General features: G+C 38.1%; 1 protein-coding gene across 35 annotated transcripts in view; it reads right to left on the bottom strand.

Annotated features, from left to right (window-relative positions):
- Rims1 (regulating synaptic membrane exocytosis 1) overlaps window positions 1–17,071 on the bottom strand; it is a 486,359-nt gene that overhangs the window by 200,477 nt on the left and 268,811 nt on the right. The window lies entirely within an intron of this gene.

The raw sequence follows: 17,071 nt of genomic DNA, 5'->3' as shown, positions 1-17,071 counted from the left end.
TTCTTATTAAATAATATTTATGTATTTCAAAGCAAATCTGAAAGTCATCCAAGATGGAGAGTATTAACAGAATAAAACTTGTAATAGAAAAAGATATGAGAGATATACCAAGCATCTTTTCTTTTAAAAGACTTATTTTGTTATTTATGTGCATGCATCTGTGACAAAGTATTTGTGCATCTGTCTGCAAAGATGCCGAAAGAGGACAGAAGAGGGCGTTGTATTCCTTAGAGCTGGAGTTACAGATGTTTGTGAGCTGATAGGGATGCTGGGATCCAAACTCCAGACCTCTGATAATACAGCAAGTGCTCTTCACCCATGAGCCATCTCTCTAACCCTATAACAAGACTCTTTGATCCTGGAAATTAAATTCCCAACTAATTAAACTTAGGAATCTACTTCAACAAAGTTTTATCTTCAAATTAAATTTTGGTTCTAATATAATAACCATAAAATACACATGAAACCTATTATAATCAAATGCCATTACCTTAATATTTAAATATTAATCAGAGATGCATTAGGAATTCTTTCATCCTCTATAGTACTAATATTTGTGCTTGTCAAAGAAATCTGATTTCCAAATGACTGATCTCTTTCAAGTGAATTCTAAAGTAATTATCAATTCTGTATTAACTGTCTAAGTTTCATGTATCATCAGCAGATCAGGGAAAGTGGCTCTGAAGCACTGTGCAGTAATTGCATATATTACTTCCCAACTGTGTCCCAAGAAATTTTAAAACTTGGAAGACATTTCTATCTCTAGATGACTCACTTATGTAAAATGTTATGCTGAATATAATTGCATCTTTCAAAAAATATTCTTCTATATGGAAAAATTCTAGACAGTTTTAACCAGTGATGATATATAGACATACAGTGAAATATAAATTGAAACTCTGATTATGGGGCTATAGACTTCTCATAAAAATATAACATATCGCTCTTTTTTTGCTTTATCTACTTCTAAGCTATGCTTCATTATATTAATGCTTAATACTTAAGAATCAACAGTGGAACAAACTGAGCAGAAGGAGATATGCATTGTCTTTTATCCTGTACTTCTATAAACCCAGACCTTCTCAGTAATGCCAACATTCTTAATCTTTGCAACAAGTAGTAGAGAATGTAATTATGAATGGGTAGGGCATAAAAGTAAGTTCAGGTTCCAAGTAGTTCCTCTGAGCGCTTTTCCTTGACAAAGCTAAAATTACATGGTTATTTTTTTCTTTTTGAACTTCTCTAAAGGTCTTCAAAGGAGAGACCTACATGATATTACTCTGTAATTCTTTTCAAGTTCCTTTGTATACATGTATCTGTAAGTTCTTTCATCTAGTCAAAATTCTGAACATTAACAATCCTAAATACTGGAGTAAAAAGAAAAATATTTAGAGCAAGATTTTGCTATGATATATTAAATGATACTATTATGTACTACATACGACACTAGTGATAAGCACAGCAAGAGTTCTAATTCAGTAATAACTTGAGTTAACAATGCTTCAGATCACCAATTCCTTAAGTCTAAGGAGTAACTTCTACTTAGTAGTGTTCAATACAGAGATGTGTTCTTACTGATTTACAATTGAAGCAATGAATCTTAATCAGGTGAAACACACCATAGGCTACTGGCTTAGGATTTTGTGGAACTCTAGATGGTACTGCCATGCTAGGATACCAGAACACCAGTTTATGAAGTTATCAGTGAATATGGATTAAAATGAAGGACCCCTAATCAAATGTGTTGAGGCCAGGTTGCATATTCTATTGGTATCTAGAATAATCACAGTGCACATTAATAGTAAAGGCTGCAGGAAGTCCTGTGTCAGGGACATTATCAGCCTATGAACACTAGCCAAACTTATTTGAGCATAAACCATTATTTTTGCCAGAGACAGAAGTATCAGAGTCCTTTTCACAGATTTGAAGCTGATGTTCAGGGCCAAGAAGTTCCTGTTTCTGTAGAGCAGGCACTGTTCCATGGCCTGCTCTGTTTTCTGTTATCTGTGATTGTGCTTCCCAAAACATCAGCTCAACTATGTCTATCCTGAATCACATGACTATGCTTTCGTGTTAAGTTACTCTCTTTACTCAACCTCTACATACCCAAATTGAGGAAACTGTCTTAAGCAGTATAAACTATATTAAAATAAAGTAAAATAGTCTGACATAATACAAGCAGTTCTAAATATGCACATGTAAACAATTCAAATTCAACTTTGTAGACTAAGGATAGAGCGAAAATAAGCAAGGTTGATACTAAAGACAGGAAGATGACTATGGGGATTTCAGCAATCAATGTATTTAGTTCAGTTTTTCTAGTATCCAGAGCATCATTCATATTTGCTATTCTCTGAGGCATAATGCTGTGAGTTATCTTTATAGGGATTCATAAGTTTCTCACAAGGGGGCTTTGAACTTTAGAAGTAACTGTGTAGATATAATGAGTAGACTAGAAAAGTTTAGGAAAGGATAAAACAGGACAAAGTAAATGATGACATCTAGGGATGCCATATTCCACATCACTCTAACTCAAATCAATTCACAGGTAGAAGAATAGTAATTAAAGTTGCAACAATGATACCATTTACAATGGGCTTAAGTCATTATGGGTATTGATTCACCCACATAGGGTACTTAAACTTTGCCCCACATACTTATAAATCTTGTTTTCCCACTTCATTTCTGCAACATAGGGATTTACCTTTTGCACAAACTCAAGCTATGCCTTTTAAAACATTATCTTTAGCCACACGTTATGAGTTTCTGCAGGGGAATTTGACTTTGTTCGCTTTTAATTTATTTATCTTAAGCAACCATGTTCCTATAAACTGGAAAGAAATTCAAATGGAGCCCTGGTTACCTTTTTTTTCTTTGTTATATTGGCAGCTGTAAAAGGTGTAGGTTCAAAAGCTATTAAAGCAATATATTTATTTGCCTTTCTGCGCCTACAGTTCAAGTAATGCCATCTGGATTAATGTTGCTTTATTACCATGTCACTCAGTTATCTTAATCTTTCCTATTATCACAGACAGAAACTAGTTTTTCACCAAGAAAACAACAGAGTTTATTATTTATTTGTTTATTTATTTATTTATTTATTTGAGTTTTTGAGACAGGGTCTCCCTGTAGGCCCCACTGGCCTAGAACTCACTATGTAGACCAAGCTGGTCTTGAACTCACAGAGATCTGCCTGCCTCTGCCTCCCGAGTGCTGGGATTAAAGGCATGCACCACCATGCCCAGCAACAACAGAGTTTAAAAACTGAAATATAAGCATTGGGCAAAATACAAAAGACTCCAAACAGTAAATTATTAAAGAACGCATAGAGTGAAGAGGAAAACAAATTATTTTCATGCTTCACAGGGTAAAAAATTTAGTGTTTCACTTTATTATTTGAATACTTTATCTTCCTTTACTACTTGTTTTGATTTGTCCTCTTTCAGCAAAAGCACATTAAAATATTTTAGGGATTCAACAACAACAACAAAAGGTCAGAACCAATGCTTAGCGTGGGGGTGCCTGGCCTTAATAGGAGCCCCGGGGACGCAGCAGTGGTAAGTGGATCTTTTTTGAGATGGAGACTACCCTGGTCCACATTGTGACTTCCAGGCCAGCTGGGACTACAGGTAGACCCTGTTATAAATGAAAAAAGAAAGAAAAAGAGAAGAAAGAAAGAAAGAAAGAAAGAAAGAACCCACCAACCCCTTCCCTATCCCCTACATAGTGAGTTGGAGGCCAGCCTGTTCTTTTTTTTTTTTTTTTAAAAGAAAGAAAGAAAGAAAGAAAGAAGGAGGGAAGGAAGGAAGGAAGGAAGGAAGGGGAAGGGAAGGAAGGAAGGAAAGAAAGAAGGAAAGAAAGAAAGAAAGAAAGAAAGAAAGAAAGAAAGAAAGAAAGAAAGAAAGAAAGAAAGGGAAATCAGTGGCAAAATCACAACCAGTGATTTCCCAGAACAGAACACTCTCCAAGTTTCACTTCAATTGACTTGCTGTGGTGGTAATATGGTCTGCCAACTGGACAGGGTTCAACTAGATTCCTTATCAAAGAGATAAGCTCTATACAAGTCTGCGAGAGATTATCTTGATTAGGGTGCTTGTATGGGAAAACTCACCCTACATGGTTAGGTCAGCACCATTCCCTGTGCTGGGGTCCTAGGATGAATAAAAAGAGAAATCTCATTGAGCAACAGCATTCACTCTCTGCTATTGACTGTGGATTGGGACCAGCTGCCTCATGCTCCAGCCTCTGCTAATTCACTGTCATGGAATGTAACCTCCCACTGTGAGAGGAAAGGTGACTAAAATACTGCCAACTAAATCATACAAAACTCCAGTGTTTTCTCTGGTCTGTATGTTTGGAACATTTATTTATTCTTTTCTGCATTAATTTTTAATTTTTTTCTTCTTTAAAAATGGTATGTAAGCTGACCCTCCTAAAACAAAGACCTCTAGATAGGCTGACTAGATTCACCAGAAGGGCAAGTAGTGGGGAGGGCTGGGGGTGCCGACAACACAGCAGACAGTTACAGGGATAACAGAGTATAAGGGCTCTAGTGGGGGGAGGGAGGCTATGGGAGGGTGCCATCTGAGAAGTGGGTGTATAGTTGAATAAGATGATTTGGGATGTTCTGTGTGATATACACACACACAGAAAAAAACATCAACCAATTTTTTTAAAGTATCTCAAAAAGGTTATTCAGCTAGGATTGGAGGCTCCTACCCACCAACCCACTTCCACTCTGGGATTCTGGCTGGCTGGAGTTTACATTGGTCTTGTTCATGTGGTCATCATCACTGAGTCCGTATATAGCAGAATACATGAAATCAACAAGGGCTATTGAGTGGGTGTGTAGATAAGGAGGGAGTTTAAATAGATTAAAACATATTGCATGAAATTCTCAAAAATTCAATTAAAAAGAAAAATCACTCAAAAAAGCATAAGTATGAAAAATGTTGAGCTAAAATTTAGAGGAAACAGGATGGTGAGAGTGGCCCGCTAATGAAGACAGGCATGAGTAGTCTCAGCCCGTGCAACAGGATGCCAGTCCCTGCCCAAAGTGCCTAGATTTAACAGGGTTGGAAGAAACTCTAGTTTATCTCAAAAGAGTGTTTCTAAAAGAGCCTACATTTTTGTGATTTAGTACAGAATACTGTATTAGAGAAAAGACAGCCTATATGGCTAAGTTGGCTAAAAGAGAGAGATGTATACAGAATAATAAGGGAACTGGAAATATTAGGTTATGAAGGAGTAATGGCTCAGAAAGACAAATACTGTATGTTCTCTCTAAAATGCAGATCCTCACTGGGTGTGGTAGCTCACATCTTTAATCCCATCCCTCCAGAGGCAGAAGCAGGTGGATCTCTGTGAGACTGAGGCCAACCTGGTCCACATAGTGACTTCTAGGCAAGTGAGAACTAGGGAGACCCTGTCAAAAAGAAAATGCAGATTCTGGCTTCTAATTTACGCTCTCCCCCAAAAGAAAGATGGTTGAGCATGAGCCAGAGGGGCGAGTCAGCAAGGAGCATCCTCCATGGTCTCTGCTTCAAGCCCCTGCCTTGAGTTCCTGCCTTGGCTCCCCTCAGTGAGGACCATACCCTGTAAGACAAAATAAACATTTTCCTCCCCAGTTGCTATTTTGTTCTGGTGTTGTCACAGCAACAGGACAGTGGGCTAGAAGAGGTACTTCTTCAGTCTGTAGAGTAGGCTTATATATGTGTGTGTGTGTGTGTGTGTGTGTGTGTGTGTGTGTGTGTGTATGTGGGAGTGAGTATGGGTAGAGGTCAGGAAACTAGAATGAGATCCATGGCAGGGAAAAGCAGGATTTAAGGAAAGGGCACGGGGAGGGACAAGAACTTGATAGTGGAAAGAGGAATACTACAGGCGAAGGGTGTAAGCAGAGACCGGGCAGGAAGATGGAGAAGAGAGACAAGTGGAGAAAAATCAAACAAAGCACGTATGAGAAGGTCATATGGAAACGTCATTTTACATTCTAATTAATATATATATATGTAATTTTTGAAGTAATAAAGAAGTCAGTAAAACATCTTTATAAACCTGAACATTATGAACGTTAACAATAGAGAACAGTATCACTCTCTATGTACTTGAATTTAAAAACAACTTGGGGGCCTGGAGAGATGGCTCAGCACTTAAGAGCATTGGCTACTCTTGAAGAATATCTGGATTCAGTTTCCAGCACCCATATGTCAGCTAACAACTATCCAGTAACTCCAGTTCTAGGGAATCTGCCACCCTCTTCTGGCCTCCACAGATGTTGCAGCATGGGTGTACTTAGACACATGCAGACAAATACTCATACAGATAAAATAAAAATCAATCAATCAATAAAACAAACAAGAAAAAAACCAATTCTAACCTAAAATTTCAGAAAAAAGTACCACAGGGGGTAAAACAAGGTTTTTTTTTTTTAGAAGAAAACCAACGTCTACTAAAGGGTTCTTAATGATCTAGTGTTAAGATTCTGCTTAAAAAAAATAACTACACAACTTTTTATTTGAAAAGCTAATATTTGAATTAGAAGACTGGAAAAGAAGGCTCAATATCTGAAGCTCTAAAAGAAAAAGGCACAGTAAACAAGTGCATCTATTAGAAGGTTTGAAATAAAGAAAAGGCAAAGTCAAAGAATTAACAATAGAAAGCATGAATTTTAAAAATACAGGGGGATATGTATACAAGAAGTTGAAAACTAAAAGAAGTCTGTGACCCTGGTCTTGTACGTGTAGCTCCAGCGATGTCTCTTCAAATTTACAGTCTTTGAAGGAAAGTTAAAAAAGACACAAACCAGCTAAGTCAATGCAGGTCCTCACTGAAGTCGGGTCATCCTTCCATCTGACACCCAGAGTGCTATGTAAACCCCATGAGTTTTGAACCTCATGGCTTAAGGTTCTCAGATCTCACTTGGTGAAGTTTTTCCTGTACTTTCTGGCTTGTATGGTCAGAGCCGCCCTGCCTGACTCTCCACACAAACACTGGCACTGAAGCCATGCCTGCCAATCAAGAGACAAGGCCTGCCAGCACACGTGCACTAACAATTTGTTAGTCATAAAGAAGACCCTAGAGAAGCTGACAACTGAAATAATGCCAGTATTCGACTTCTTACCCAGAACAGTATATAGGGCTGGGAGTAGCGGAAAACTTCCTCCAGAGTTACAGACAGGTAGGAAGAGAAGGAGAAAGAGGAGGGAAGTAGAGGGGGAAGGGAACGGAAGAGAAGAAAGCCGGCAGAGGAGAGCGCAAGAATTAGAACAGCTGAAAGTGGACTGTGACCCATTTAATGTTCAGGTGGAAACCATGCAGACCAAAAAGTGAGAGAGACACTGGGTTCAGGCCAGTAGATGAACCAAGCAGAGCACAACTCCTACAGCAGGATGATGGTTGTACAGAAGGAGTGGCTGCCTGCACCTCTCGTGGGGTCTCTCAGAGGTCCTCAAAGCAATGAGAGGAAGTAAAGCTCTGAAGACTTTCAACTGACTAAACCATAAGGAGTACTGTAGTCACTGGATGCTCAGTAGTCAGATTTTGATGAACACCTATTTGTCTTTCCTTTGGTTGATACTGCAGCACATTGTGTGTGGCTCTGAATTCGTGGGTGATCTTGGACACGCCACTGAAGCTTCTGAGACACTTGCAGCAAGTGAACTAAATTCAAAGTAACAGTGCTGCTGTCTGTGTTGTGATCATCATTTTGAAATCTTGAAACACTTTGGTGAGAACCCAGGATCCATCCTTTTATGGTGGCTTCTGAGAGATCCAGATGACCAAGTATACCTTCAGCCACACTGGCTTGTTCAGACTCTGGTTCTGGAAGAAAACATCTTCTATAGGTCAACATCTAAGTTCCAGAACTCCTGGGACCTGCAATGCCATGACAATGTTTTTCTCAGGTCCCAGAGCCAGAACTATACACGAGACCTCTGCCCAGAGCAAGAGGTCTTGTTTGCTCTGTACTGTGACATCCAAGTACAATTGGTACAACTGGCCACCAAGGGGCCTGTGTAAAGGATAATTCTGCTTTCTCTCCACAGGTTCCTCATTGGGTCTTCCCCTCTAGCATTGTGCAGGTGTTAAAGGTGGCAAAATGGGACTGACTGGAATGACTAGTACTTTTGATGGCTAGGTAATCTTGATAAAGTGGGAGTCAAAAATAATCCAAACTTATGGAAAGACACACACATGTGATACAAAGATGACTTTTTTTAGTGCAGATCTTTGTGCCTATTACCTACAGTCAACTATGAATATCAGAAGTTCATCAAATGTCTGCCTCACTGCTCAGCATTTTCCTGAAATATTTCTTTCAGAAATAATTCTGTCTTTCTGTAGTAGCTACAATCTATTTCTGGGAGTCAAAATCCAAGCCTACCTTTGGAAAGTTTAGATGAAACTTATACTTAGGTGAGACTGAACCTTTAATCTCTATAATTCTAGGGCTCTTACTTATGCATAAAATCAGAAGAAAGAAGTCCAAATGCACAAGAGAAAACAATACATGTTGCCATACACTCTAAATGAAAGGATACTAAACATTTTAAAGATTTATGTGTGTGTGTGTTGTGTGTGTGTGTGTGTGCGTGCGCGCACGCATGCACCATGTGTGCGGGATGCCTTTGGAAGTCAGAAGAACGGATCCTCTAGAGCTGGAGTTACAGATGGTTGTGAGCCACCTAACATGTTCTAGGAACTAAACTCAGGTCCTCTGGAAAATCAGCAAGTGCTCTTAACTGGTGAGCCATTGCTCCAGTTCCAGCCTAGTATACTTAACATTTCAATGCACATCTTATGAGATATTTCCTTACACATATACAATCTTTCATTCTTGAATTAATGGAAGGCCTACTGGAAGTCTTTAATCTCCAGTCTAAGCCATAGTTTCTCAAACAAATGATTCTCACACCGCAGATAAATCTGATGCAGATATCTCTCTTTTGGGTCTTATATCTTTTCCTTTTTATTATACATTTTTATTTTCCAAATTCTTTCCTTATTCAGCCTAAAGTCAGATCTGATGAAACTGTTATGTTTTTCCCTGTTATTGTTGATATTACTAATATTACTTTACAAATTTCTTAATCCTAAGAGCAATCTCTTCTGTAATGACTGTAGTTTTATCTGTGCATAATTAATTTTTATCTTTTATTAAATTTACACTAAATCAGGACTGAAGAAATGGCTCAGCAGGTAAAAGCACTGGCTACTCCTGCAAAGGACATAGGCTTGTGCATAGCATCCACATGGCGGCTAACACACATCCTTAGCTCCAGTTCGAGGGGATCCGACATCCTCTTCTGGCCTCTGCAGGTACCAGGTATGCACATGGTGCACTTATATACATGCAGGCAAAAACACTCATTATACATAAAATTAAAATAAATAAGATATTTAAATACATACAAAATTATTATTTGATGGTAGGAATCTTATAGTTCAAAACTTAAGGCCCAAATTACAAAACAAAAAAACATAACTCTGAGAACAGAAAGTACAGGTTCCCACATGCTAAGCGAATATTCTACCACTGAGCAACACCTCCAAATCTAATTTTTGGTCATTCAGTGAAGGGGTACTTACTGACTGAGGCACATTTTTCAAATATATTCAATCAATAAACAGACGTACCAAATCAAAGGACAGGAAAAGTTACTCTTTTCACACTGTATTATCTACATTACCATTTTAGCATATCTTTTCTTTTTACTTAAGTATATACATTTATCATAGAGAAACTGTATTTCTGTGTAACTATAAACTGACATATTGGCAAATGCAAAACAGTATATAAATATAGAAACATAATTATCTCCACTCAAGCTTATGATCCCTTTCCCTTGGGAAAATACAAACATGCACAAAAAAACACACTAAAAACAAAACGAGGTACTTCAAGAGAACTACGGAAGACAAAGTGAAATTTAAGTCCTGGCTAGAGAAGCCGGGCACTTTAGGAGCAGAACACTGTCAAGAAACTGAGATGTCTGAGATAAATGTGAAAGGCAGGGAAGGAATACTAATCAGTCAGAAAGAGCAGACTGCCAGGGAAGGTGGGTCTTAAGATGGGCAGGTTGCAGCTGCAGCAGGGAGACACAGGACTGACAGTTCCAGATTTCATTATGTAGAAATGATGACCCAGTGTGCAGGAGTTTTACCAACAAACTGTCCAGAATAATAGAGTATGAGATCAGAAACAGTCACTACACTGCACTGAATGATCTTCTAAGATTTCCAATTCATTGTCTCATGTAGGGACGACTTTGGTCTGTTTCTTTTATTCTTTCTGGGGCTGCAGAGATGGCTCAGCAGTTAAGAACACTGACTATTCTTACAAAAGACCTGGGTTCAAATCCCAGCACCCACATGGCAGCTAACAACTGTCCTTAACTCCAGTTCCAGGGGATCCGAAGGCCTCTTCTGTCCTCCACGGGCACTGCACGACACGGATGCACTTACCTACCTGCAGGGATAACACTCATACACATAAAATAAAAATAATAAATAAAATATTAACAACAAAAAAGATTTAATTTTATTCTTTCTTCGTTTTATATTCTTCACTTATTTCGTTTATTTTTATGTAAATGAGTGTTTCCCCCATGTCCGGTCGTCCCTGCAGAAGCCAGAAGTCAGCATCAAATGCCGTGGAACTGGGGTAAGAGAAAGTTGTTAGTTGCCATTTGGGTGCTAGGAACTGAACCTGGGTCCTCTGCAAGAGCAGCCAGTGCTCTTAATCATTGAACCATCTCTCCGTTCCCAAGATTTATTTTTATATGTAAATTGTGTGTGTGTTTGTGTGTCTGTGTATGTATGTATGTATGTATGTATGTACTTGTGTTGATATGTACATATGAGGTGCCCAAGGATGCCAGAAGAGGACATTAGATCCCCTGGAGCAGGAGTTGCAGGGCTTTTTGAGTCACCTAACATTGGTGTGGAGCCAAACTTGAGTCCTTTCAAGAGTACTGTGCATTCTTAACTGCTGAATCATCTCTCCAGCCCCTACTCCAATTATTTCCAAGGTCACTCTTCTGTTTCTCAATGCATTCTTAATTGTGGAACTCTTTAGCAGCTCAGGGCTATCTGGGCCAGAATTTACTTTTACTAGTCTATTAGAAAATGAATTCCAAGTACTGAATTGGAGTTCTAAAATACAGCTAAATATTTATACTCTTCATTTTATTCTCCTCATAAGTATTTTGAGATTCTTTACTAGGAAAATGAGTCTCCAAATAAATACAGAACTTACTAATGAGAAGTGTCTACTGTGACACTACAGTGGGTACCCTTGTTGTGAACTTACTAATGAGAAGTGTCTACTGTGACACTACAGTGGTTACCCTTGTTGTGAACTTGTTTGGATTAAGACGCACCTAGTTTAGTAAAGCACACCACTAGTTTAATTTGATAACAGAGAAGAAAATGAGAAAACTCTCTGCCCCTCCCTCTCTCCCGCCCTCCCTCTCTTCCTCTTTACCTCTCCCTCCCTCTCTCCCTCCTTCTCTCCCTCCCTCCCTCACTATGTTTTATGAGATACCTTCTGTTCCCACCACCACAAAGTTCTTCCTTATTCAGGCCAGAATAATAGAGCCAACCAACCATGATCTGAAACCTTTCAAAATATGAGCCGCTATAAAGAATTCCTGCCCTAAGTTGTCCATGCCAGTTATTTTGTCATAGTGATGAGCAGTCTCATGACATTATCTATATCAGCAACATGGTAACACGCCTGATAGAAGCAACCTAAGGGAAGAAAGGTTCATTCTGACTTGAGGACCAGATGGTATATAGTCCATCAGATAGGGAAAACACAGGTAGCAAGTCAGTCTGTGGCAGAAGGATATGACATTACCTTCTCACATGGTCCAGACAACAAAACAAAGAGAACTCGGGCTAGAACCAGAAGTGACGACCATCTTCAAGACCCACCCTCAGTGATCTACTTCTGCTAGCCAGGCTACAGTCTGAAGTTTCCACAGGCTCCTGAAAAAGGTTTAGATACATGAGCCTCTGGGGAAACATTTCACATTCAAACCATAACACTGACTCCTACAGAAAATGTGTCCTCCCATGGAAATGTGCACTCTGTACCATTGTATTAGAAGTATGCAATTCATTTTAGATTTTACAGATCCTTGCATGAATTTGCCTTTAGTCTCAGAGGAGACCTTAAGCTTTTGAATAGTCTTGAAACTGTTTTAGAAGATGGGAACTCAGGGATGGCAAGATGGCTTAGTGGAAAAAGGCACTTTCTGTGCAAGCCTGTTGACTTGAGCTCAATACCTGGAACCCACATAAATGTGGAAAGAGAGAACTGACTCCACAAACTTGTCCTCTGCCACGTGAGCCCACACATGAAAACAGGCACACACACACACATATTAGTAATAAATAAAACTTTCTATAACTTATACAATTAGAGACAATTAGAGATAAATGAAATGATTTTGCACTACGAGACAGACGTGGACCTTTTGGGGTTAGAAGATGACATGCTATGGTTTAAGCAAATGTGTTTGAGTATGAGATTGACAAGGAGTGAGCATCATGATTGTCAACTTCCCTGGACAAAGAAGCACCTAGGAGATTATCACTCAAATGTCTGGGTATGTCTGTGAGCAGCTTTGCAGGTGGATGAACTAAGGCTGAAAACCTGCCCTGAATGTGACACTATCCTATAAGCTGGCAGACTAAAGTGGAATATACGGTATAACAAATCTACTAGCACTGAAATACTCATTCTCATTCTCTCCCTCTGTCCTTCCTTCCCTCCTTCCCCTTCCCCCACCCTCTTCACCTCCTTCTTGTTTGTCATGAAGTTACAGCAGTCTCTTCTGCATGGTGGGTTCCTGTGACCATGTTCTCCCTCATTTTGGACTCAGAATTCATGGTACTAAGAACTTAATGGGAAAACTTAAGACAAAATAATTCCCCATCAAAGCGTTTTTTTCTTGAATGTTTGTTACTACGATGGCAAATGTGACCAGCACAGCAACAAAACTAAAAAGTCACATAGATGTGTCTCTCTTCAAAGTCACTGAACTTCTAATCACCATTATCTCTGATTGTGGCTGTATCTGGAGATAGGATCTTTAGAAAGGTAAATAAATAAAACGAGGTCATTATGAAGGATTATCATCCAATGAGGCAAGTGTCCTTATAAAAATGGTAAATGTGGACACAGAAAAGACAATGTAAAAGAATAGGGAGAAAGACACGTATAGGTGGAAAACAATCCTGGAACAGACTCTTCCTTCATACCTCTCAGAAAGAACTAAGCCACCAACATCTAGATTGAAGACTTCCTACCTCCAGAACTATGAGAAAATAGTTAAGCCTCCCGGTCTGTGATGCTGTTGTATAGTCTGAGAAAATTAATACATTGGCATTTCATAGTGTAGATAGCAGCCTCAGAAAGGTTTACTGAAATTAAAACTAAATATATCCTTCAGAATATAACAGTTGCTTAAAAATGTAAAAGGAGTCAGGTGTGGTGGCACACATCTTGAATCCCAGCACTCAGGAGGGAGAGATAGTTGGATCTCTGTGAGCTACAGAGAACTTTTCTTGATACATTATAAAGAAACAATAGGTATGTAGGCAGGTAGGGAAGAAAGTGGGTATGTAGGTAGAATGGGAAAAGCAAAGAAGATGGCTGTGGGCAATAAACATTAAATTCAGAGTGGCCCTGAGAATCAAAGATGGCCTACAATATACAAAGAAGGACATGGGAGTCCTTCTAGAGAGTTCTAGAGAGCTGTGAGTAGAATGCAACTCAGTCACATGGATCTGGGGGTATGGATATGAGAGCCAGGGCAAAGTTCAAATCCCTGGTCCAGGAATCTACTAGAAGCAGGAAGGCTATGACAGGGCCCGGGTACAAGCAGGACAAGCAGCAAGGCTGACAGTAAACATTTCTCAGAACATTTGGCTGGAGCTAGAAGGATGAGTTCCAAGCTTTTCCACACAAAGCGAGAGAAGAGCCCTCAAGGGCAAGGAACGAGAAGGATGTTAACACCCATGTTCAGTAGGATACAGAAGCAGTGGGTCTGTTCACTTCTAAGTCTCTCCTGGATCTGAGATCCTGTTACATTGAACCAAACGAAGGACAACCTTTTCATTCACTGGATAAAATGGGTCAAAACACTGCAGTATGAGTCTGCATTTTACAAGGATTCTGAAAAAAACTTACTAAGATAAAATAGGTGACAATGATTCTTCAATATCCAATCTTTATCTGAATGGACTTTAAAGGTAATCTGTGTTTCCTTTTAAAAGAACCAGTAGTTACTCATCTTTTAAAGTGTTATATATTAAAATAGTAATCACATATTACACATAAGCCTTATATGGTTTATTTTTAAAGATGTAGCCCAGATGTTAATTTAGTTTTCCTGATCTAAGAATAGAGGGTTTTATCAGATGCTATGAAATGACTAACATTTCCAGCTATGTACTATTTTGGAAAGAAATATTATGGGCTACAGTAATGTTAGAGGTACAGATTTCTTTCTTTTTTTTAAAAAAATAGAAGTTCTTTTTATCCACAACCCCCATTTAAGAATCAATGAGGTTTTGGTTTTTTGGGTTTTTTTTCTTGGACACATATATCAGGCAGAAAATGAAACTGAAAAATCTAGCTGTCTTTATGATTTCCAACCTTTTTTCTTAACATGTATGACTAGAAATTAGGAATTAGCAATCAGCATGTTAGAAGACACAGTGATGGGAGGGGATTGTGTTCTTTTAATTTCTTCCTAAAACTTAAACTGCACAGATGACTGAAACAGCTCATGTCCATTCCATATGCATTATATGTCCTTGTCTCTCCTTCCCCCTCTCCCTATCTCTTTGATCCCCTCTCTTCCTTCTCTCTTTCCCTTCTCTAATACATCCCTTCTCCCCGCCCTGGATACTCCCAACCAGAGTACCCAAGATGTGAAATCATGCAGCACCTTTGGAGGCTGAGAGGGAGAATCACATTTATCTTCCCCTTGTCAGTACCAGAGATTTTTCTCTTCTTCTTTTTTTTTTTTTTTTTTTTTTTTTTTGTCTGCCTAATCACACCATGTCATTTGTAATACAAAGAAAATCAGGCTAGGTAAAATTCTTGGCTGCTAATGTCAACTTATCCAACTGGCCAGTTGCTGTCTTATGTTAAATTTTTGAATGAAGTAAATAAAATAAAGAAGAAACTAGAAAAACCATTCATTTGGAGATAAATAAGCTGGCAGAGGTACATGAAATGGAAAAGTGTGTGTGCACATGTGCACCAGAGACATACACACAATGATGTGGGCTCTTGGAAAGAACTACAGGGGGGAGGGTCCACTACGTTATGACCAATGTATTCTCAAAATCATGTAAGTTTCTGTCAAATGTGAACTAAATAGAAGATTAATGTATGAAGAAAAATAAAAGAGGGATTAATTTAAAAAGAAAACCTAATAATAACATTAGAAAAGGAAAGCCAGTGTTACTAAAATTCCATGGAGATATGTTGATGCAGATCTGAAGATACTAACCGCTAAAATGCCAATTATAGATGGCCTAGAAGACACAATTGTTTATTTATAACTTAATAAGAGAAACATAAAATTGAATTATTTTTTTATTTTATGTCAAATTAACTCATGCATATGATAAAAATTGAATATTTAAGGCCGTGCAATAAAGAACACCTGTAATAATTCAGTCTACCTTGTCTACTCTGGTCATACAAAGAATTCTATTTCAACCTTAATTTGAAACATTGTCCGTTCTTTCAGTGGAAAACACACTAAATTTTTTGCATGTATTTGCTGACTCTGTTGATTGACATATCTTCTGGGTTTCAATTTAAGTATCTTGATCGGTAACTAGAACCAATTAAAGAGACTACATTATCTCATTTTACTTACATTTTGCTTTCAGAAGCCAATGATTTATATTTTCTTTTTCTCTTCTCTTTTGGTGTGATAGGGACTGAACTCGGGCTTTGTGTTAACCCTAACACCCTAACACTGATATACACCCTTAGCCCTTTATCTTTACATAATAGTTATTTAAATACTTGAAGTTCTCTGCTTCCTGTCTTAATATTTGAACATTTGAACACTCCAGCTATGAAAAAATTCACATGCTCACCTGTCCCACCACCTCTCCACACTAAAAGCTCTTCCATTACCTTAGCTCTGGCTATTTTATTTATTTTGAGTGAATACCATACTCACATTCAACTATGTAAACATGCTTATGTTCAGATTAGGATGGGTTTATTCTTAAAATTGAAAAACATGAATAAGTAGGTTTTATTACATAATGTCATAGACGCAATCCAGAATCAAATAAAGAATTATATCTAATGGTTCAGTTTCTTTTTCTACATATGAACCCACTTCCCGAGTATCTGTTCAAGCAGAAGCAAATACACCAAAGTGTATTAAAATGGGGTGCCTTAGTTATTTAATATCATGCCGCATTTTTTATCTCGTATTTGAAAAACAAGTTTCTTTCTCAATTTTGAATGATCCTTTCTTTTTATTGTTGGAAGGCATAGCATTTCCAAATCAATGATATGATGCAACTCATTAATCAATGGAGCCATGACCTTTTTCCTAATAAAGATAACCTGTTGGGAGTCTTCTGGAAAAGACCTCTACCCTTAATGGTATGTGTTCTGCACCCAAGGTCATTAACGGATTTCTTTGCTTTGGCTTCCTGGGTTAGCACTATTAAATCTTGTTTCTTACTTTTTCTGATTTCTTGACTATTATCATTAGTCATCTGAGTGTGTATATCCTTTAGTAATTTTCTCAGAAAGAGAAAGAGCAGTAGGTTTTCTAGGAATCTGGAGTGAATTACTGGTTTGGATACATACAGAATTATAAACTAAGTGCTATTTCACTGAGAATTCTGGAACACTTGATCAATTGTATTCTAGAATTCACTGCAAGTGCACATGCAATTTTAACATTTCCTTTTTGTACATGACCTAGTTTCTTCATTTTCAGAAATAACTTGTATTTATTATTTTATTAATTTTCTGTTCTCAAAAAATCCTGTAGTCTGTTCTTTGAAAACT

This window comes from Nannospalax galili, unplaced genomic scaffold (assembly GCF_000622305.1).
Source record: "Nannospalax galili isolate Female #2095 unplaced genomic scaffold, S.galili_v1.0 scaffold206, whole genome shotgun sequence".
NCBI lineage: Eukaryota > Metazoa > Chordata > Mammalia > Rodentia > Spalacidae > Nannospalax > Nannospalax galili.
This window is presented reverse-complemented; position numbering and strand designations above follow the sequence as displayed.